Source organism: Myodes glareolus, chromosome 27, assembly GCF_982192425.1.
Source record: "Myodes glareolus chromosome 27, mMyoGla1.1, whole genome shotgun sequence".
Taxonomy (NCBI): Eukaryota; Metazoa; Chordata; class Mammalia; order Rodentia; family Cricetidae; genus Myodes; species Myodes glareolus.
The window spans coordinates 17,602,541-17,622,721 of NC_142052.1; positions in this window are offsets into that span (position 1 = coordinate 17,602,541).

Genomic DNA, 20,181 nt, shown 5'->3' on the forward strand with positions numbered 1-20,181 from the left:
GTTGGTCAGAAAAAGATTTCCATAAATCTGTAGTCTTTGCAGGAAATGCCAGAATTCAAAGTCACTTCTTTGAGAACTAGCCATCTTAGTGCCTCCTTAGTGCAAACAAAGTATGCATATCAAATGTCTGCTTGATTTTCTTCCACTAAGCTGTCTCTTGTTACAGTGATCTGTTTCTACTAAAAGTCCATAAGCTGTGAGATTGTGTCTCCTAGTAATATCAGAAGCTATACCCATAAAGTCTCACCAACATGACTGCCCACATATGAGGTCCATATAAATAACACCAAAGAACATGCCAGACTGGATGGAGAAAAGTCCACAAGGCCCCCACCCTAAACAAATAGCTATAGGCAGCTGAGGAAAGCCAGGGATGAAAGAGGAAGTCCCCCTTAGGGAAGAGCATACCAATTGACTTCCCAGAGCCAAATGGGTAGCCCTAAGCACACACACACACACACACACACACACACACACACACACGTAACATTATACAAATTGAACATGTTATATTTATGAGTATATATGTATATGCAAGTACAAACACATATGCATTGAACAACATCTAAAAAATAAGAGGCAGTGAATTTGAAGGAAAATAGAAAAAGGTATATGTGAAGGTTTGGAGGGAGGAAAGGTAAAGGAGAAATGTTAAATTTAAATTATAAGCTCAAAAATTTAAAAAACATTATATTAAGAAAAATTCTCTTACTTTCAGGTAATCCTTTTAGGAGTCAGGTTATCAGTGTACACAGAAGCCATTTGTGTATTTCTTTGTGAGAAAGCACATTCGGAAGGTGAGGAAAGAGGCTGGAGGCCACCAACCCACCAAACTTTTTGGGCTAATCATGATGATTGAAACTGGAATTCCAGATACTTGGAGGCTGATGTAGGAGGATGGAAAATTCAAGGCCATTCTGGGCTGCATAGTGAGTTCAAGACCAGCATGGGTAACTTAGTGAGAGTCTGTCTCAAAATAAATAAATAAATAAATATATAAATATATATATTTATATAAATGACTAGAGCATAGGTCAGTAGCAGAGCATTTGTGCAAGGTTCTGAACTTAATCCCCAGCACCTCAAAATAAAATGAAATGAAAAATAGTTACAGGAACGGCCTGCAGCTTTCGACATACCTCCCTCAGCACTGGGGTAAACACAGAGGCTTTCTTAGTCTGTCACAGGATTGATTATTTAATTGTATTAACAGAATCTTGTGGCTGCAGCTCTGACAGGTAAGCATGGCTTCTGTCTTCCTGGGCTCACTTCTCAAATATTGAAAACATATTCAGAGCACCAAGAAAAATTAACGGTTGGTCTCTAGGCCTGTATTTCACCGGTCTCATGAGGCTCCCGTGGTGTGAGCTGGAGCTAATGGTTATCCTTCCCATGAGGATGTTTGCTGAAGCTCCTCAGCTGCTAAATTACAGCTGTTTCCACAGTGTCATTGCAAACCCTTCCAACAGAGAACCGTTTCATAAATAAATTGTCTTGACAACTCCAACGCAAGATTGCTAAGAGGTCTTAGGGAGTTCAGCACATCTTCCCTACAAAATAAATTTGAAGATGAATGCTATATGAGAACCACCCAAAATGACAGCAACAGATAAAATAACCAAATGACAGTCTTTGTTAATGTATATTGCAAGCTTTTCCTTCACACCCACTATGTGCATCATGAAAGTCACCAGAACAACCAATGAGAAAGATACAATCATTCCATCAGCAGGTTAGCATATAGAGGAATGGGAAGGAATTTGTTTATGATGTTTTAATGATATGGAACATCCGCTCACCCTCAAGGTTCAGGGAACATCACAGAAAAAGTGGTGGCAGATGTCAGAAATAAAATATTTGCTGGACATGGCAGAGTCACTGCACACATGGACTCACAGTAGCTGGGATTGCTTGTACAAGACCTATACAAAAGACCTACTAAGCCAGCCCAAATCCTAGAACAACTGATGAGGTCTCACCCCTAACTGAGAAACTATTGGTAAATGATGGTTGCTGGGAACAAAGAGTCAGTTTTCTTTAGGGATGTGATCCCCGAGAGGCTTCCCACTCTCTAGTGCAGTGGTTCTCAACGTTCCTAACTCTGCAACCTTGTAATACAGTGCCTCATGTTGTAGTGACCCTTGGGCATAAAATTATTTTTTCTGCTACTTCATAACTGTAATTTTACTACTGCTATGAATTATAATGTAAATATTTTTGGAGATAGGGATTTTCCAAAGGGGCCGTGACCCACAGGTTGAGAACCACTGCAGTAGATTGTCCTATATACAAGCAGTACTAAGTGAACTTAGTAGACTGAAAAATAAAAATAAAAAGGGTATCACATAAAGGTGGGAGGGAAAAGAGTTAGCAGGAGGATGTGAGAAAAAATGAGGGGCCAGATTTGATGAAAATACATTACATGCATGTATGAAGTTCTCAATCATTTTCTTAAGGTTTGGAAACGCCCAGAGTGAGGAGATCAGTACACATTCCTAAACAGAATTTAAAAATCATAACAGCTGATTTCTAAAAGCCAGTAACTTAGACCGATCCTTTCATTTTCTTTTCTGCCCAATGGATAAAGGAACCAGCAAGCAGCAGGGCTACGAACCCTGCTCATAGGTTTCTCATCTTAGTCTCTGCATCACTTTCTTACCCCATTGCTGTGACAATGACAACTTAAGGAAGAGATTTACTTTGGCTCACAGTTGGAGGTGACAGGCCATCAAGGCAGGGGAGTCACAGAGTCAGGAGCATGAGCAGGTGGTCATACTGCATCTTCAGTCAGGAAGCAGGGAGATGAGTGCTGGCACTCAACTCCTTGTCTCTTGTTTATTTGGTCCAGGACCCCATGGGATGATGGGGTCCAGGACCACATTCAGAGTGGAACTTCCATCCTCAGTTAAACCTTTCTGGAAACACCCTCACAAACATACCAAAAGATGTGCTTCTATGGTGATTCTAAATTTAGTCAATAATGAAAATTAATTATCCCATCACAGGTCATAAATTCAAACGTGTCTCTTTACAACCATTTGAAAACCTGGGAATTGGGGGGACACGATATCTGGGATTGCAAAGCTTGTACAAGAGTTAACAGTAGCCCAGAAGTAAGTTTCCAGGTGGCTTTATCTGTGTCTCCACATAGCAATTTATACTGGCTGATAAAGGAAAGTCAATGCAGCCACATGAAGCAGTGTCCAGAATTTACCTGGTCAAGAAATAGGAGAGCCAATCAGGTATGGCCAGGAGATAAAGGTCAATCTGCCATGGCCAGATAGGGTTGGGCTCTGTAGGCTATGGAGGAGCAGGCCTTTCTTTCTTCTGATGTCTGTGTGTCCTCTCCTGGAGTGGGTACCAACCGTTACAGATAGGACTAACCTTAGGTTAGAGCCTAATTCCAAGACATAACACATTTTCATCACTGCATGCTCTGATCCTGTTTCCACAGCACAGGATTCAAACTGACCCCCAATTCTAGAAAGAGATTCCTAACGTCTACTCTAATCCAGTGATCAAGTCTCATACATGTGCCCTTGACTTCACTCTCCCAAGTATACCAAGCCCTTCTGTCTACCCGCTGGTTTACTCTATGCCCTAACGTCTGCCAGTCTGCCTGGGTACTCTAGGCTCCCAAATAACTGTTCACTTCCCATTACATTTTATTCAATAATGGCAGCAGAAGTGATCTGCTTCTGCATTTTATTAAATATACTTTTTAATCATTCCTTGAGAATTTTAAACATGAATCCAGTGTACGTTGATCATATTCACCTCTAACTCTTCCCACTGATACCTTCCAGATTCACTCACTTACCCCAACCTCACATTCTCCTTTGTTTATAACCCATCAAGTCCAATTTATGCTGCCCATACTAATCACGGGTGTGAGGACACCCACTAGAGAATGGTCAACCTACCAGGTTAAAGAAAACTGATTTTCCCCTTTAAGCAATCAATTGTCAATAGCTCCACAGCTAAGGGTGGACACTCATAAGCCCTTGCCCCTTCATGCTGGAATGTACTGGCTTGTACATGTAGCCATAGTTGCTCTGAGTTCATGTGTACATTGGTCTTGTTACGCTCAGTAAACAATGTTGTAAGTGCAGAATGTACTTTCATTTCCCAGCCACTTAGACCCAAGTAATCACACAGAAACTATATTAATTGCAACACCATTTTGTCAGTGGCTCAGCCATATTCCTATCTAGCTCTTACGTCTTAAATTAATCCATTTCTATTATTTTGTATTTTACCGTGAGGCTCATGGTTTGTTATCTCTTGCTTCTTGGGTAGCTACATGGCATCTCTTTGACTCTCTCTATTTATCTCTTTATAACTATCCCTGTTTAAATTTCTTGCTTGGCTTTACTCTGCTAAGCTATTGACTGAAACAGCTCTAACAACCAATAAAAGCAACACATATACAGAAGGGCATCCTACATCACAATGTTTCATCCTGGTCTCCCCCAACCCTGAGCTCTTTCAGTATGTCTGCCTCTAATCTTCTATGGTTCTTAACTAAACACTCTATACTCATTCTTGTACATTGACCAGTTGTGAATTTCTGCATTTATCATTATGCACTGCACAAGGAAACTTCTCTGATGAGGTCTGAGAGATGCTAGAAGTGATGGGCTTCTAGTTTTCATGTGGACTGAATATCCAGTGCTGGAGAGGAAATATAGCAATCTCAAAGCACTAAGACTGTTAAATTGTGACTCCTGAGAAAATTTATACTGATAATATGGGACAGTAAAAGAATAAGAACCACAGAATTAATCTGTCACTGATAAAAGATCAAGAACAAATAAAATAAATCTATCATAATAGATATTGGAACAATAGTTACCTCTTGGGAAAGAGTTGTATTGATTAGAAAGGCCACCCAGGAAGTCTGGAGGCTTTTTGCATCATTCTGTTTGGCTGACAATTATGCTCAAGATTTGAACATTGTATTATATGTAAATTAATTATATGTAATTAATGTAATGTATTATATGTAATTAATTATATGTAATTATATGTAAAAATAAAAGTGGATAGACAAAGCTTTGAGAATGTATTCATTTTGTCTCTGCCTGCTTTTCAAATAAAATTATTCTTTTTTTAAAAAAAATTAATTTTATTTATTTGGGGGAGGAGAGGGGCACATACAACTGAATGCCTGCAGAAGTCTGAAGACAACCAATAGGACTTGGCTCTCCTCTTCCATCACGTGGGTCATAGAAATTGAACTCAAGTCATCTGTCATAGAGGCAAGGGCCTTTACCCCTTGAACCATGTCACTGGCCTAATATGATTAATTCTTAATCATTCCCAGTGGGTGAGGCTCTATATGAGACTATGCTTTTTTCCACAAAAGAATATATCCATGTCACATCAGATCTCACTAATTTTCTTTCATTAGAAAAAAATAAACAGAATTATTTATTTAACATCAAACATAGTCTTTAAAATATGCCTTATATGATCTAAATTGGAAGTATAGAGAATAAAGAATGGCAACAGGCAAGAACAAATTAATTCTCTTATGTTTTTATAATTTAAATTCTCACTAGGTTATGACTTTGCTTCTCTGTGGTCAAGCACTGATGAGTCAAACACATTGCAGAAGCAAAGTTACCACATTGTTATATTTGACTTTTCTCCTTAAATATTCTTATCCTCTACCTCAGGCTTTAAATGTTTCTCATTCCTTACACTGAAAGTCAAATACTGTTTTAATCTAAGAAAAATGGGGTGGTGAGAATTTCTGGAAATAATCACAGGTCATAAAGTATATTAATTAGCCATCATACACAATCACTTTATGGGGAAATAAGAGTCTCTATAACAACCAGATATCATTAGTATTAAGGGTATAATATCCACTAATTAAATTTCTTTTTGGGTGCCATTCCAAAATGATTAAGACTAAAACTGTGTGAAACCAAAGCCAAGACACATAATAGTGCCTGGGCTGAAACTGTGATTGCTTGTGTAGACAACTCATCAATCTTACTGTCTTCAAGAAATGTGGGAGACACAGTTGCCTATTACCTGACACAAAATAAATAGGAAAAAATCTTAATATCAATGTTGCGTTTTCAAACACACTAAACAATTGGAAACGAAAATGAAGTTTCACTTACTCTCAAAATTGAATTTTGTCCCAAGATGACAAGCTCTATTTAGAAGAGAACAAGTCGTTGCTGGGGTTGGAGAAGATTGTTCCAGCCGTTACTGGATTTAATTTTAAAGGCCCAATCTCACCCTTTTTGTTTATTTCTGAGAAGCAAGGTAATGCTTAACCCTAAGATGAAAATTTAACATTACTTATATTCTATTGAATAATAAATATATTTAACAATAAACATTCTATCTCGGCATGTCTTATAAGTTTAGAATGTAATTTCTCTAAGAAACTAAGGAATAACCTTAGTTTTTAGCTATAATGTTATGTTCATGCAAATTGTTGTACAAATGTTCTGCTTTGCAATATATTACTTAACTAATTTTTGACCCCAATTTGTGATTTTTCTTCTCCAATAAAACACTTGCTCAGTTCAATGGCAACTATATAGTAATTTGTCTCTACAAATATGTTGTGGCACCTTGAAGAAAAAGATACCTATGACAGTATTAGTTTGTTAGTTGATTGGTTGCTTGGTTCTTTATTTGGTTTTGAGACAGAGTCTGGTGATGTGGGGTTCCCCTCAGTATACTGTGAATACAATGGTTAATAAAGAAACTATGTTGCAGAAGCTGCTTGTTAGTCCTGGCCGCCCAGAACAAAAGTAATCACACAGAAACTGTATTAATTAAATCACTGCCTGGCCCATTAGCTCTAGCTTCTTATCGACTAACTCTTATATTAATTTAGCCCATTTCTATTAATCTGTATATTATCATGTGGCAGTGGCTTACCAGCAAAGTTTTGTCATGTATGACTTTGGCAGTGGCTCCGTAGCATCTCACTGACTCTGCCCTTCTTTCTCCCAGCATTCAGTTCTGTCTTCCCTGCCTACCTAAGTTCTGTCCTATCAGCAAACCAAGACAGTTTCTTTTTCATTAATGGTAATCACAGCACACAGAGGGGACTCCCACATCAAAACTATCTTAGCATAATAGGGTAAAACAGAAGTAGGAGGGAAAACTAAACTGAATGCTGGGAGAAGGAAGGAAGAGTCAAGAGAAAAGCCATGGAGCCACTGCCAGAAACAGACAAGCTAAAAATCTTGCTGGTTGGCCACGAACCTCATGGTAAAATATAAAATAATGGAAAAGGGTTCAATTAAGGTGTAAAAACTAGCCAATAAGAAACTAGAACTAATAGGCCAAGCAGTGATTTAATTAATATAGTTTATGTGTGGTTATTTCAGGAGTCTGGGCAGTCCGGAAACAAACAAGCAGCCTTCCTACTAAAAATTGGTGCTCCAATGTGGTTGACTATATCCACATAAAACCTGAGAGGGGTTGGAAAGGACTCTAAAAAACAAAGTTTAGCCACATTTTTTTCCCTAAATGGGCTTTGCTTGCTGGTGGTATGCTGCGGCTCCTTTAAGAGAGCAGAAAAACAGCCACATGGTTTTGAACTGGCGGCATCCCAGCCATGGGCCATGCTGCTAGCATGACCTCTGACTCTTTCAGGAGGCTGAGCATTTAAATGGGGTTTGTGAACAGAGTGCTAAAACTTGCTTAACGACAACATATACTGGCTATGTGCCTAAAAATGCACTGTGAACATGGCTCTCAGAGGCAGCAAACAGCTCCGCCATGCTGGACTGGGTGGAGCAAGCAGGCAGATCCTTATTTGCTTGAGCAAGACTGCTACTTAGGTTTTTTTTTTTATTTAAAAAATAAAATAAATCAGAAAAACATTTACAATTTAAAAAAATCCTTTTCTATGAAATTATGCTTTAAGGACAGTTTTGCTTTTAGTAAATTTTTAATAGCTTCTTTTTTTCCATTTTATTTTTATTTTTCCATTCAAAGATTTCCACTTCCTCCCCTCCTCCCATTCCCCTTCCACTCTCCCATTGCCCCTCCTCCCTCCCCCTACAGTCTTAAGAGAGGGCAGGGTATCCTGCCCTTTGGGAAATCCAAGGCCCTCCCCAATCCATCTAGGCCTAGCAAGACGTGCATCCAAATAGACTAGGTCTATTTGGTCCCTAAAAGCCAGTACATGCAGTAGAAACAAGTCCCAATGGCTTCTCAGTCAACCCCCATTGTTAGCCACATTCAGAGAGTCTGGTTTGATCATGGCTTGATCACATGCTCATTCAGTGCCAGTCCAGCTAGATTTGGTGAGCTCTCATTAGATCAGGCACACTGTCTCAGTGGGTGGATCAACCCCTCGTGATCCTGACTTCCTTGCTTATGTTTTCCCTCCTTCTGCTCTTCAACTGGACCTTGGGAGCTCAGTCCAGTGCTCTGATGTGGGTCTCTGTCTTTATCTCCATCCATTGCTGGATGAAAATTCTATGGTGATATTCATCAGTGTGATAGTGGGGCAAGGCCAATTCAGGCACCCTCTGCTCTGCTGCCCAAGGACCTAGCTGGGGACATCCCCTATGGACACCTGGGATCCCCTCTAGAGCCAAGCCTCTTGCCAACCCTAAAATGGCTCCCTTAATTAATATATCTTCTTCCCTGCTCCTATATCTACTCTTCCTCCAACTCAACTCTCCCACTCCCCCTAGCTCTCTCCAATCCTTCCCTTCTCCCTTCTCTCTCCCCTTCTCCCCTCACCCCACCCCTGCTACTTAGGCTTTTAAGAAGCACTTAGCCCTGGTCATAAAAGGTTTACAGATACACAATAAAGACAAATTCAGATGGAAAAGACCTCTAAATGGGTCACAATAATGGATAAATGAACATAGGCTTGGGAGAAAGAAGAAAAAGAGAATAGGGAGTTATAAAAGGAAATAAATGCTTTTTAAAAATAAAACAAGATCTTTAAAGAGACAGAATACAGAGTCATAGATTAAAAGAAGTAAAGAAAAATAAGCCACATAAAGATGGAAAATTCACAGAGAGTTTGGATTATGTATACTATTGTGGGATTTTTTTGTTTATTTTTGTTTTTTATTTTTTTGACTGCAAAAGAGCTAAGTAACCAATATATATATACTTTAAAGGTATCTTGACTTCAGAATTTGAGTTTAAGTATATGTTGTTTTGAAAATAAAGGTTCTTCTTTTGTTTCCACAGAGGATGAGAACCTGTGGAATTCATCCAAACTAATGTGGTTTGATGAACCAAGACCCTTTGAACATCCCTCAAAAAATTACTTTGCCCAATAAACAGCAGAAAATAGTTTGAAGAGAATTATGCCTAAATTTCCAAATATTGTTTATAGATGTTTCTTTACATTTAAAGAGGGATATGCTATAGAGATTTTCACTGATCTTGTTCTATTGATACATATTTAAGGTGAATTTTGTTATATGTATATTTCTGTTCTTTATTAAGGTATTGTGTTTGTACAGCTCATTTAAAAATTTAATGCGTAATTACAAAATATATGTTAGTAGAGAATCATCTATAATAGTCAAACTTGTAGTCATATTAGCTAGGTTTTCTAGATATATAATTCAGTTAGATAAGTATTCTTCAAATATTTCAGAGACCTTCAGAATATGGCATTTAAATGTTTTAGAAACTTAGGACTTTCCATGACAATGAGACACATCTGCTTCTGGCAGCACCAATTACTTCAAGAAGATGATGGGCTTCGAAGGGTCTTCTCATGGAGTTTGTTAGCCATTTGAGCAGGAAACTGCTCTTGTCTATACTGCTTGTCTGGACATGCCATATGAACTGGACATGTAGGACCCACAGAGAAATGACTGCCGAACTTGCCTAAAGGTGAGATGATCTTTGGGGTTCCTGCTTCATGAAAGAGTCTGTCAGACATTCTGTATGGCACAGAAAAAAGTGACTAACAAACTGCCAATATAGGTAGAACTATCTTTGAAATTTCCTGTTTCATAGAAAAGTCTGCTGAATACTATGGACCTGTAGGCTGAAGATTGGATGCCCCAATGGTACAGAGGCTTTGTTCAGGCAATAAGATGTCTCTGTCAGTTCTAGGGTTTTGGAAGTTGCTGACAATAAATTTTGTATTAACTTAGGTAATATTGTATCCTTCTGGAGTCTTTGATGAAGTTGAAGAATGGATAGTTATAATTATAGTTTTCCTTAGTTATTATAAAAAATAAAGTAGATATAAATATTGTAACTGTAATTCTTGCTTGATACCTATTTTCTTATATGTATTTTTACTATGTTAAAGTTAAAACCTTCCTTTTTTAAACAGAAAAGAGGGAGTGATGTGGGATTCCCTTCTGTATGCTGTAAATACCATTGGTTAATAAAGAAACTGGCTTGGCCTGATAGGGCAGAAGAGAGCTAGGTGGGGAAAACTAAACTGAATATTGAGTGAAGGAAGGCTGAGTAATGAGAGAAGCCATGGAGCCACTGCCAGAGACAGACACAGTGAAACCTTGCCAGTAGGCCACAAGCCTCTTGGTAAAATAAAAAATAATGGAAATGGGTTAAATTAAGATGTAAAAGCTAGTCAATAAGAAGCAAGAGCTAATAGGCTAAGCAGTGATTTAATTAATACAGTTTCTATGTGGTTATACCAGGAGTCTGGGCAGCCAGGAAATGAACAAGCAGCCTCCTACAACAAATTTATGACCTACCATTTGTGATTTTTCTTCCATTTGTGATTTTTCTTGCTCAGTTCAATGGCAGTTGTATAGCAATTTGTCTCTACAAATATATTGTGGCACCTTGAAGAAAAAGATGCTTACGACAGCATTTGTTTGTTCATTGACTGTCTGCTTTTTGGTTCTTTGGTTGGTTTTGAGACAGAGTCTGGCCATGTGATTTTGGCTGGCCTCAAATCCAAGAGCCTCCTGCCTCATCCTCAGAACCTTAGGATTGAAGGGGTTCTACACTCAGCTGGTATAATAGTTTTTATATATTTGTATCCTGAAATCCTACTGACTAAGACTGTAAAAAAGATTTTCAACATATCTGTTAGAATAAATTAATTGTTCTTTATTCTTGCATTGGCTGATTTGCCCAGATGAATTCCCACACCCTACCTCATGCAGTAACTGTATCAGTTACTCAGCTTGTGGCTGGGATCAAACATCTGTTTGTTTTGTTTTTCTTTCTTTCTTTCTTTCTTTCTTTCTTTCTTTCTTTCTTTCTTTCTTTCTTTCTTTCTTTCCTTCTTTCTTTCTTTCTTTCTTTTGAGACAGGGTTTCTCTGTAGTTTTGGAGCCTGTCCTGGCTCTTGTAGACTAGACTGGCCTAGAACTCACTGAGATTCGCCTGTCTCTGTCTCCTGAGTGCTAGGATTAAAGGCATGTGTTACCAGCTGTTTGTTTTTAAAAGAGCTTAAGGAAAGGAAGGGCTTGATTTGAGTCACAGTTTGCAGGAAGCAATTCTCTCATGGTTAGGAAAGCATGGCAATAGGAACAGTTTGGCCTGGGCACCAGCTAGGAAGCAGAGGGTGAAGCAAGAGAGAGAGAGAAGCAAGAGAGAGGGAGGGGAGAGGGAGACAGAGAAGGGGGAAAGAGAGAAAGAGGAAGGGAGGGAGATAGGGAAGGAGAGAGAGAGAGAGAGAGAGAGAGAGAGAGAGAGAGAGAGAGAGAGAGAGATATCTCAGTCGTGAGATGGAGCTGTTCACACTCAGGATGTCTTCATTTAAGTCTCCATGAAGGCTATAGAGACAACTCAGTGGCTTCACATGCTTATTGCTTTTCCAAGGGACCCAAGTCCAATTTCTAGACACCATGTCAGATGACTCACAATCATGTCAGATGATTCCTGTTACTCCAGAACAAGAATGTTCAGCGCCCTCTTCTGTCCTCTATGAGTACCTGCACACATAGCCTCGCCCTTGGTTCAGCTCTACTCCAACCAAAAGCTTCTCACTAGATGTTCCCCCAACACTGGTTCCTGCAGTCCAGCTTGGAATTCATTTACATTCGTGAACAACTGACTTAAAAGCTGCATACAGGAATCCTACTCTGCTATGAACTCCGTGGCCTCAGAGGCTTTCTGGGACCTTGGTGAAAATCCTCCATTAAGCTCTAACTCTGGTATTTTGCACGACTGAAAACCCAGAAACATGTAGATGATGCTGTCAAGTTCAGCTGTCTGCTTGAGATAGGTCTGGCTTCCTTCTACCACAGCTGCGTACCTCTGTGTCTAAACCTGGGAAAACACATCTCTAGTTAACTGATTTTAAGCAGAGAATCCTTTCAGTAATATTCTCAGGTCAATCACTCTCCTTTCTAACGATGTTATGTTTTTACAGGACAGACTCTTCCTCGGGTTGTGCCATGCCTTCAAATCATCTTCCTTGTTATCTCAGTTCAAAGTATGAGGTATCTCCTAACTTGAGCCAGTCTCTTGGTGTGTGTTGTAATCAGTGCATTGGAACTCCATGGTCTGGGAACCGGAGTCCAGCAATGCGAACAATATCCTCCAGAGTTACTTTCCCTCAACCCATTAGCCTTCTGGCCCCTGCATTTCTGTGATGTGGAACCTTGACGATGGCTGGTATTCCTCCCAAAAGCAATTTTGTCCCTGAGCTAAAAGGCTGAAAACTTGATTTTGCATGAAATTTGCTTCACCAACTGCCTTCCTTGCCAAGAGCCTGCCACATTCTTCCGAGTGCCCTCACTGAGAAAAGACAGTTTATTCTGCTGGGTCACTGTGTTTCTTGGAGTCATTTGACTCGATTTTCTTGAATTCTTTATGGACCATCTTAGATTATTGGGGATCTCAGACGCCTGAGACACCTGCAATGTGAGTGTACTCTAATAAGGATGTCAGTTTTACAACACACTTTAGAAAGTCGAAAGTAGATCTCCCAGAGACTCTCTGGCTTCAGTGATGGCAAGATAAGTTGAACTATTAATCATCGTTCTGATATTGAATATAACCAATAAAATATATAAATGGGTTCATTCTAATTAGTTAAAATAAGGGGGTTAGAATGCCTACATTTTCAAACGTTAAACATGTTTTAATTTAAGAATTTCATACTTGATCTTGCATATCATCATAGAACCTTCATTTGGCGATGGATGGAGATAGAGACAGAGACCCACATTGGAGCACTGGACTTAGCTCCCAAGGTCCAAATGAGGAGCAGAAGGAGAGAAAACATGAGCAAGTAAGTCAGGACCAGGAGGGAACCTTCATCTGGCGATGGATGGAGATAGAGACAGAGACCCACATTGGAGCACTGGACTTAGCTCCCAAGGTCCAAATGAGGAGCAGAAGGAGGAAGAACATGAGCAAGGAAGTCAGGACCGCGAGGGGTATGTCCACTTACTGAGATGGTGGGACTGATCTAATGGGAGCTCACCAAGGCCAGCTGGACTCAGATTGATAGAGCATGTGATCAAACCGGATTCTCTGAATGTGGCTGATGGTGGAGGCTGACTGAGAAGCCAAGGACAATGGTGTTGGGCTTTGATACTACTGCATGGACGGGCTTTGAGGGAGCCTTGTCTGTTTGGATGCCCACCTTCCTGGACCTGGGGGTAATGGAGAGGACCTTGGACTTCCCATAGGGTAGGGAACCCTGACTGCTCTTTGGCCTGGAGAAGGAGGGGGAGTGGGGATGGGAGAAGGGGAGGAAAGTGGGAGGAGGGGAGGAGGTGGAAATTTTTAATAATAATAAAGTAATATATTGAGTGTTTGATAAAGTTGTTACAAGCAGAAGCTCCCAGGAATCTAGCCTTGCATTTCTCCTAGGAACAATTATTCATTATTTGCTAACTTAGTTCTTAAAGAAACATTATAGAATACAGCTAAAAGAAATAATGAGAATTGATTATGTTTAGTTTTTCCCAAAAGAGGAGAATGGACAAATCTGGACTTAAAATGTACTCATAGAATTGTGAACTTTAACTCTATGAATAGAATTATCCTTTTGCCTACATAAGATTGATTTCACCAATTATAAATAAGAGCCTTGAAAGATAATTATTATTCCAGAAACAAAATAAGAAATTGAGACTCAGATAATTTTAAGTTGTGATAGTTTGAAGAAAACACACTGGGACTTAGACCTTGTGCTTGTCTTTCCACTGATAGACAGTGTAACATGATCAAATAGGTGACCTACCATAAATACTAAAAAGAATTTTAATTACATGTATATGTTTATATTATGTTCCTCTTAGAACAATTCCCTAAAAATCTTAGCATGCTAGAAAATTATTTCATAGCAGTAACATACCCTTATCCCTTCTATGTTCATGTAGAAATGGTGTCCTGCTTTGTTAATTTACAAATATTAGATTTATTTTAGGTGACAAATTCAGATACTGTAGGCAACATATTATTGTTGTTATATATGATATTACACTGAACATTATATCTGAGCAAATTATAGGATATATTAGTTTCTAGAGATATATTTTATGTTTCTACTTGTAAAGAAAGTCATAAATATAAGAAAAAAGCTAAATGCATTTATTTATTTATTTTTGATTTTTTGAGACAGGATTTCTTTGTGTAACAGTCCTGGCTGTACTGGAACTCACTGGGATCCACTTGTCTCTACCTCCAAGTACTGGGATGAAAGGCATGCATCACCACTGCCAGGCCCTTAGTTGTATTGTTAGCCAGAATATGCAGAGCATTTAAAAAATTGCAGTTCATATAAGCTTTAAAATATCACCATGTATATGGTTAAATTTACTCAAATTATTTAAAAGTTAATCCCATGTTGTCTAATGACTATAAATTGATATTTATACTATATCTTTAATATCTTCCTAATTTACTCTTCTCAGCTAAACTTCTATTTTACTCTTTTCTTAAACATCTTTAGATGTGTGTCTCATATGTGATTACAGATACAGTTGAATTGACAATAAAAATTTATCATTAATCAAAAAAAAGAATTTCATACAATGTATTTTGATCATATTTGGCCTCCTCCTTCAACTCCTCCCACATTCACCCCTTCCATACCCATCCCGAAGATGTTCGTATACTCTTGATGTGTAGCTGTCCACTAGATCATGGTCCACCCCGCTGATTCCTTAAAGACTGATTCTCCTTCCACAAGCTACCAGTTGCCCATAGATTTTGCCTACAGATATGACTTGTAACCGCTTCCCCTTTCTCTATGCTGAGATTTTTGTTTGACTTGACTTGTGAAGGTTTTGTATGTGCTATCACAACTGATATGATGAAGAAACCCTAACCATGGCTAAGAAAGGTCTCTTTGCCTTTTGGTTTTAAGGACATTTTTTTTCAACTCTGGAAGCATGTGATTTTATTATCGCTGTAAAAGCCAAATGCTATAAGCAAGCTTAGATTTTAGAAAAAAATATGCATACTTGAAAAATAATCAAATTGTGAAATGTGTCTATATTATTCAGTTTAATGTAATTATCAGACTCACCCAACAAGCAGTGAGAAACAGTAACAGTGAATTGCTCACTCATTCCCATTTTCGAATTATTAAATGTTCTTTAAAATAATGGAAAAGAAACCAGGGTTAAGATGTGGTTTTGTTGGTAAAGTGCTTATTGATTCAATAAGCACTTTAAGGACCTATGTTCAATATCTATCACCCACATAAAAGCCAATTGCTGGGTTTGCATCTATAATCCCAGCATTTTGGGAGGCAGAAACAAGAGGATCCCTGGGGCTTGCTGCCAGTCAGTGTAACTAAATAGGTGAGCTCCAGATTCAGTGCGAGATCCTGTCTCAAAAAATAAGGAGAACTGCAATTGAAGAAGGCAGTAACATCAACCCTTGAATTCTATGTGCATATGTACCAGCACATACACAGCCACATGAACACACACAAACAGACTCTGAAAAAAATGAAGTAGTACAGCCTTAAATGTATACTGTACTACTTAGGTTCAGTAATCCTTGACCTCTGTCTGGGAACGGCAAATGTGTTTTCTGTTTAATATTTTCAGACCATAATTGACTGCAGGCAGCTGAAGCCACAGAAAACTAACTCAAGAGTAAGGGGAGCCCATGGTGCCTAGAATGCTTTTGCTCTGTGCTAACGGCCTTTCATCTCATTGTCTTTCTACCTGTGGTTGATTGCTTGCCACCTAATCTGCATGCTAGATAAAACAGAGCATCAAGCAGAGAAGAGCTGCATTTATATTAAATTATCCCATGGAGAAAGGTATATACCAATATAACATAAAAATACATATATAAAAATTTTAATATAATACTATATTATGATTCTATTAGGAGTCTTACTTTGAAATCAATTCATGAGCTATCACTTTCAAACATCTATCCAAATATGATAGGCAGATTTTATCGTTCAAATGCAGGCAATGCTAGAAAACGTTAAAAGAACAACTCCCATGTTGAGCTGTGGCTAAGCGAAGTTTTAAACAAAACTCACACAAACCTTCAACATTAGCTGACTCCCACAAGTATTCATGCTACATCTTGTTCCCTCACACATCTCTCCCAGTAGGTATGTTTACAGCTAAGTGGCTGTTTCGCAGTTTCAAAGTCCTTTTATATTTAAGCTAGTGTTTCAGAAAATCACCCTTTGCTCCAGGGGAACTATGAATTTGTTATGGAGACCCAAAACACTCTACAGTTGTCAAGTGATGGCAGATCTCGCCAGCGGTAGACTTTTCCAAACTATTATTGTTATCAGAGTGTTGCTCCAGCTTCTCTTCGCTAAATGCATTTTTAATTCCCTTTCTTTGTCCTGTATCCAAATTCCCACTTCTCCCAAAGGATTGCTTTCCTCTAATAACTATCTTGGAGTTATCATCTGCTGTCCTCTTGCGACCTGTACAACAACACACAATATTTATAATTTATGAATTGAAACATCTCCAAACACAGAACTGGGACCACAAATGCAATGCAGGTCTCACATCTATACAGTGAGTTAGAAAAGTCTCTCCCATTCTGGTTGGCATGAGTACAGCCGCCAGCTCGCCTTCTGTCAAGAGACACACTAACTCTGCTGATCCTATGACAGTTTTCTGTCAAAGCTGGCAAATCCTGTCAAAGCTTTCAGAATGTCTGGGCATCTACATAAGATTTTTTAAAGAATGAGGATATCTCTCACATGACCTCACCTGCCTGGAAAGTGATTGATAGTGCATAAAATTGAGTTGTCTCCATGCATTGATTCATAATCCACTCCATGTCTTTGGGTGCAGTCAGATAAAGTTGCCAGCACATGGTAAGTCATAAGCAGATGTCTCAAAGACTTTGAAGTAGGATGTAAAACACTGTTCTTCTGAAGACCTCAAAGAATGCGTCAGAGGATCTGGAATATATCCTGGCATTAGTATTCAGGGTGAAATGCAGTCACTTGCAAGAGGACAGGAAGTACATCAGTGAACACTGTGAGCTTCCTTCATGGCCATGGTTTGCTTTGCTAATAATAGAACACTGATCAAACCAGAAAGTATAAAATAAAAACACCCCCTTCCATACTATCCTCAGATAGACTCCAAGTACAAATTTATAGTCAATAAACTAAGACAAGAACCAAGACTTTATGTTCCGATCTTTTAAACTATCATTTAAAAAAAGATTGTGGTACCACTGAAATTCAGCTGTAATTTGGAATTGTTTTTATTTTTTTCACTCATTTATTTATTTGGGATACATGCTACAGCATGATTGTGGTAGACAGGGGATTCTTTCTTTGCAGGGGCAAGATCTTTCCCTCCAGCATGTGAATCTTGATCATTGAATTTATCAAACATGGCAGGAAGCACCTTTATCTGCTGAGGCCATCTCACTATCACTAACCACTATCACTAAATTGGAATTCTTTTTGTTTGTTTATTGTTTGTTTTTATGTCCTGAACACAGTTTCACCTCCCTCGTTTCCTCCAAGTTCCTCCCCTCAACCTCTCCCTCTGTGCCTCCATCCATTCCTCCCCCATTTTCATTCAAAAAAGGGTAGGTCTCCCATGGATATCAACAAAATATAGCATATTAAATTCCAGTAATCCTATGGGACAGTGGACTTTTATCCTGTCACTAGTATAATTTTTAATAAAATGCTGATTGGCCAGTAGCCAGACAGGAAGTAGAGGTTGGTCAACCAGACAGGAAGCAGAGGTGGGGCAACAAGAACAGGAGAATTCTGGAAAGATGAAAGTTAAGTTGTCAGTTGGCACCCAGACATAGAGGAAGAAAGATGTGACTACCTCGCCAAAAAAAGGTACCAAGAAATGTGTCTAACACAGACAAGAATTACGGGCTAATATAAGTTATAGGAGATAATAAGAAGCCTGAGTTAATAGGCCAATAAGTTTATAATTAATATTAATGTTGGCCTCTGTGTGTTTCTTTGGGATTGAATGGCTGTAAGAATGGGTGGGACAGAAACCTCTGTCAACACAGTAAGACTAAGCACCTCTGTATGTATTAAGTTTGGACAAGATGACCCAGTATGAGGAGTAGGGTTCCAAAAGCTAGTAAAAGAGGCAGGGACAGCCCCTGTTCCTCCTGTTAGGAATCCCCAAGTAGACCAAGCTACACAACTGTAACATATATGCAGAATGCCTAGGTCAGTCCCATGCAGGCTTACTCGTTGTTGGTACAGTCTCTGTGAGTGCCTATGAGCTCAGGTTACTAATTTGAAGTTCTTAAGGATGTACTCATATTTCAAAAGTTAATAGTCTTATAACTCCTTCAGAGAATATTTCCCATCCGTATGCAGTCTAGTAAATGGTTTTGTACAAGAAATTGATAACTAGAAGTATGTTCAAGAACTAAGAAATAACAGAAATTGGGCTGGGTTGATGGCTCAGTGGGTCAAGTACTCACCACCCAAATTTGAGGACCAGAGTTCAGGCCTCTAGCACTCTTATATGCCAGACAGGCATGACTGACCACCTGCAAGTCTATGGGAAGGTATAGCCCAGAGATCTCCAGAGAAAATCTGGCTCAATAGACTAGTGAAGTCAGTGTCAGAGACTAGCTTCAACAAAAATACCACTTACCAGGATCGGGGCATTGGTGTGGGAGGTCCTTCTGTCTATGTGTTGGTTTTATTGGTTAATGAATAAAGAACTGGCTTGGCCTATAGCATGGGAGGTGCAGAGTGGAGTCAGAGAGAGGCCAAGAAGATGCTGGAGACGTTGGGAATTTTACCCTGTAAGCCACAGCCTCTTGGCAAGACACAGATCAATAGAAATGGGTTAAATTAAGATGTAAGAGTTAGCCAATATGAAGCTAGAGCTAATGGTCCAAGCAGTGGTTTAACTAATACAGTTTCTATGTGATTATTTTGGGTCTAAGCTATGCAGGTGCCTGGGAAAAACAAGTGACTCCCTCCTACAGGGCATGGGTATGAGAAAAGTTAGTAAAGGGTATGAAGACATGAGTGAAAATAATAAAACACAAAGCATAGAATAGTCCTGGGAGGAAATTGCAGTAAATACTGAAATCTGCTTGTATTTAATTTTCCATATATTTTTATACCTCAATACAACAGGGGGAAGATGACAAAAGACTGTTTTAACATGATACAAAGGACAACTAGAATAGTTACTTGCTTTAATACCTTGAGACATCAAGTTATTAGTATTCTGTTGTTTAGGTAGTGAACCCACCCTAGACCAAGTATCCTGAAGGCAGCCACTCCCTAAGCCAAACTTCTTGATACCAAACAAGGAGCAGAAGTATGTTTGAATTTCCTGACCTTTATTCAGTGTGGAGCAAATCTATCTGTATGGGCCATCTTAATGTTCAAAATACCAAGCAAACACATCTTAGGTCAGGGTGTGTAGCCACACTTGTTGTTAACAACTTTAAACAAGTTAAAACACTCTGACCTTCAGACAAGGTAAAAACAGGCTCATGTTTTTGGACCTCCACAGGTCGGTGAACTCAAAATGGTAGCAAGAGACGGTTTCAGTATATAAGGAGGAGATTGATGGAGAAAAACATGCAACATGAACTTCTGGCCTCCATATGAACCCGCACACCAATAAATGTGCATATAGGTGCATAAATCACACATATACACACACTATATAAAAAAAGAAATGACAGAAATGGGGTTAATTTGTTGGACAGTATAAAGTCTTTGAGAGTGACCCAAACATGAACAATTGGCAGACCAGAGAATTTATGAACATCTAACGTACAATCCACATAGCCTGCATGCAATGTCAAAGTA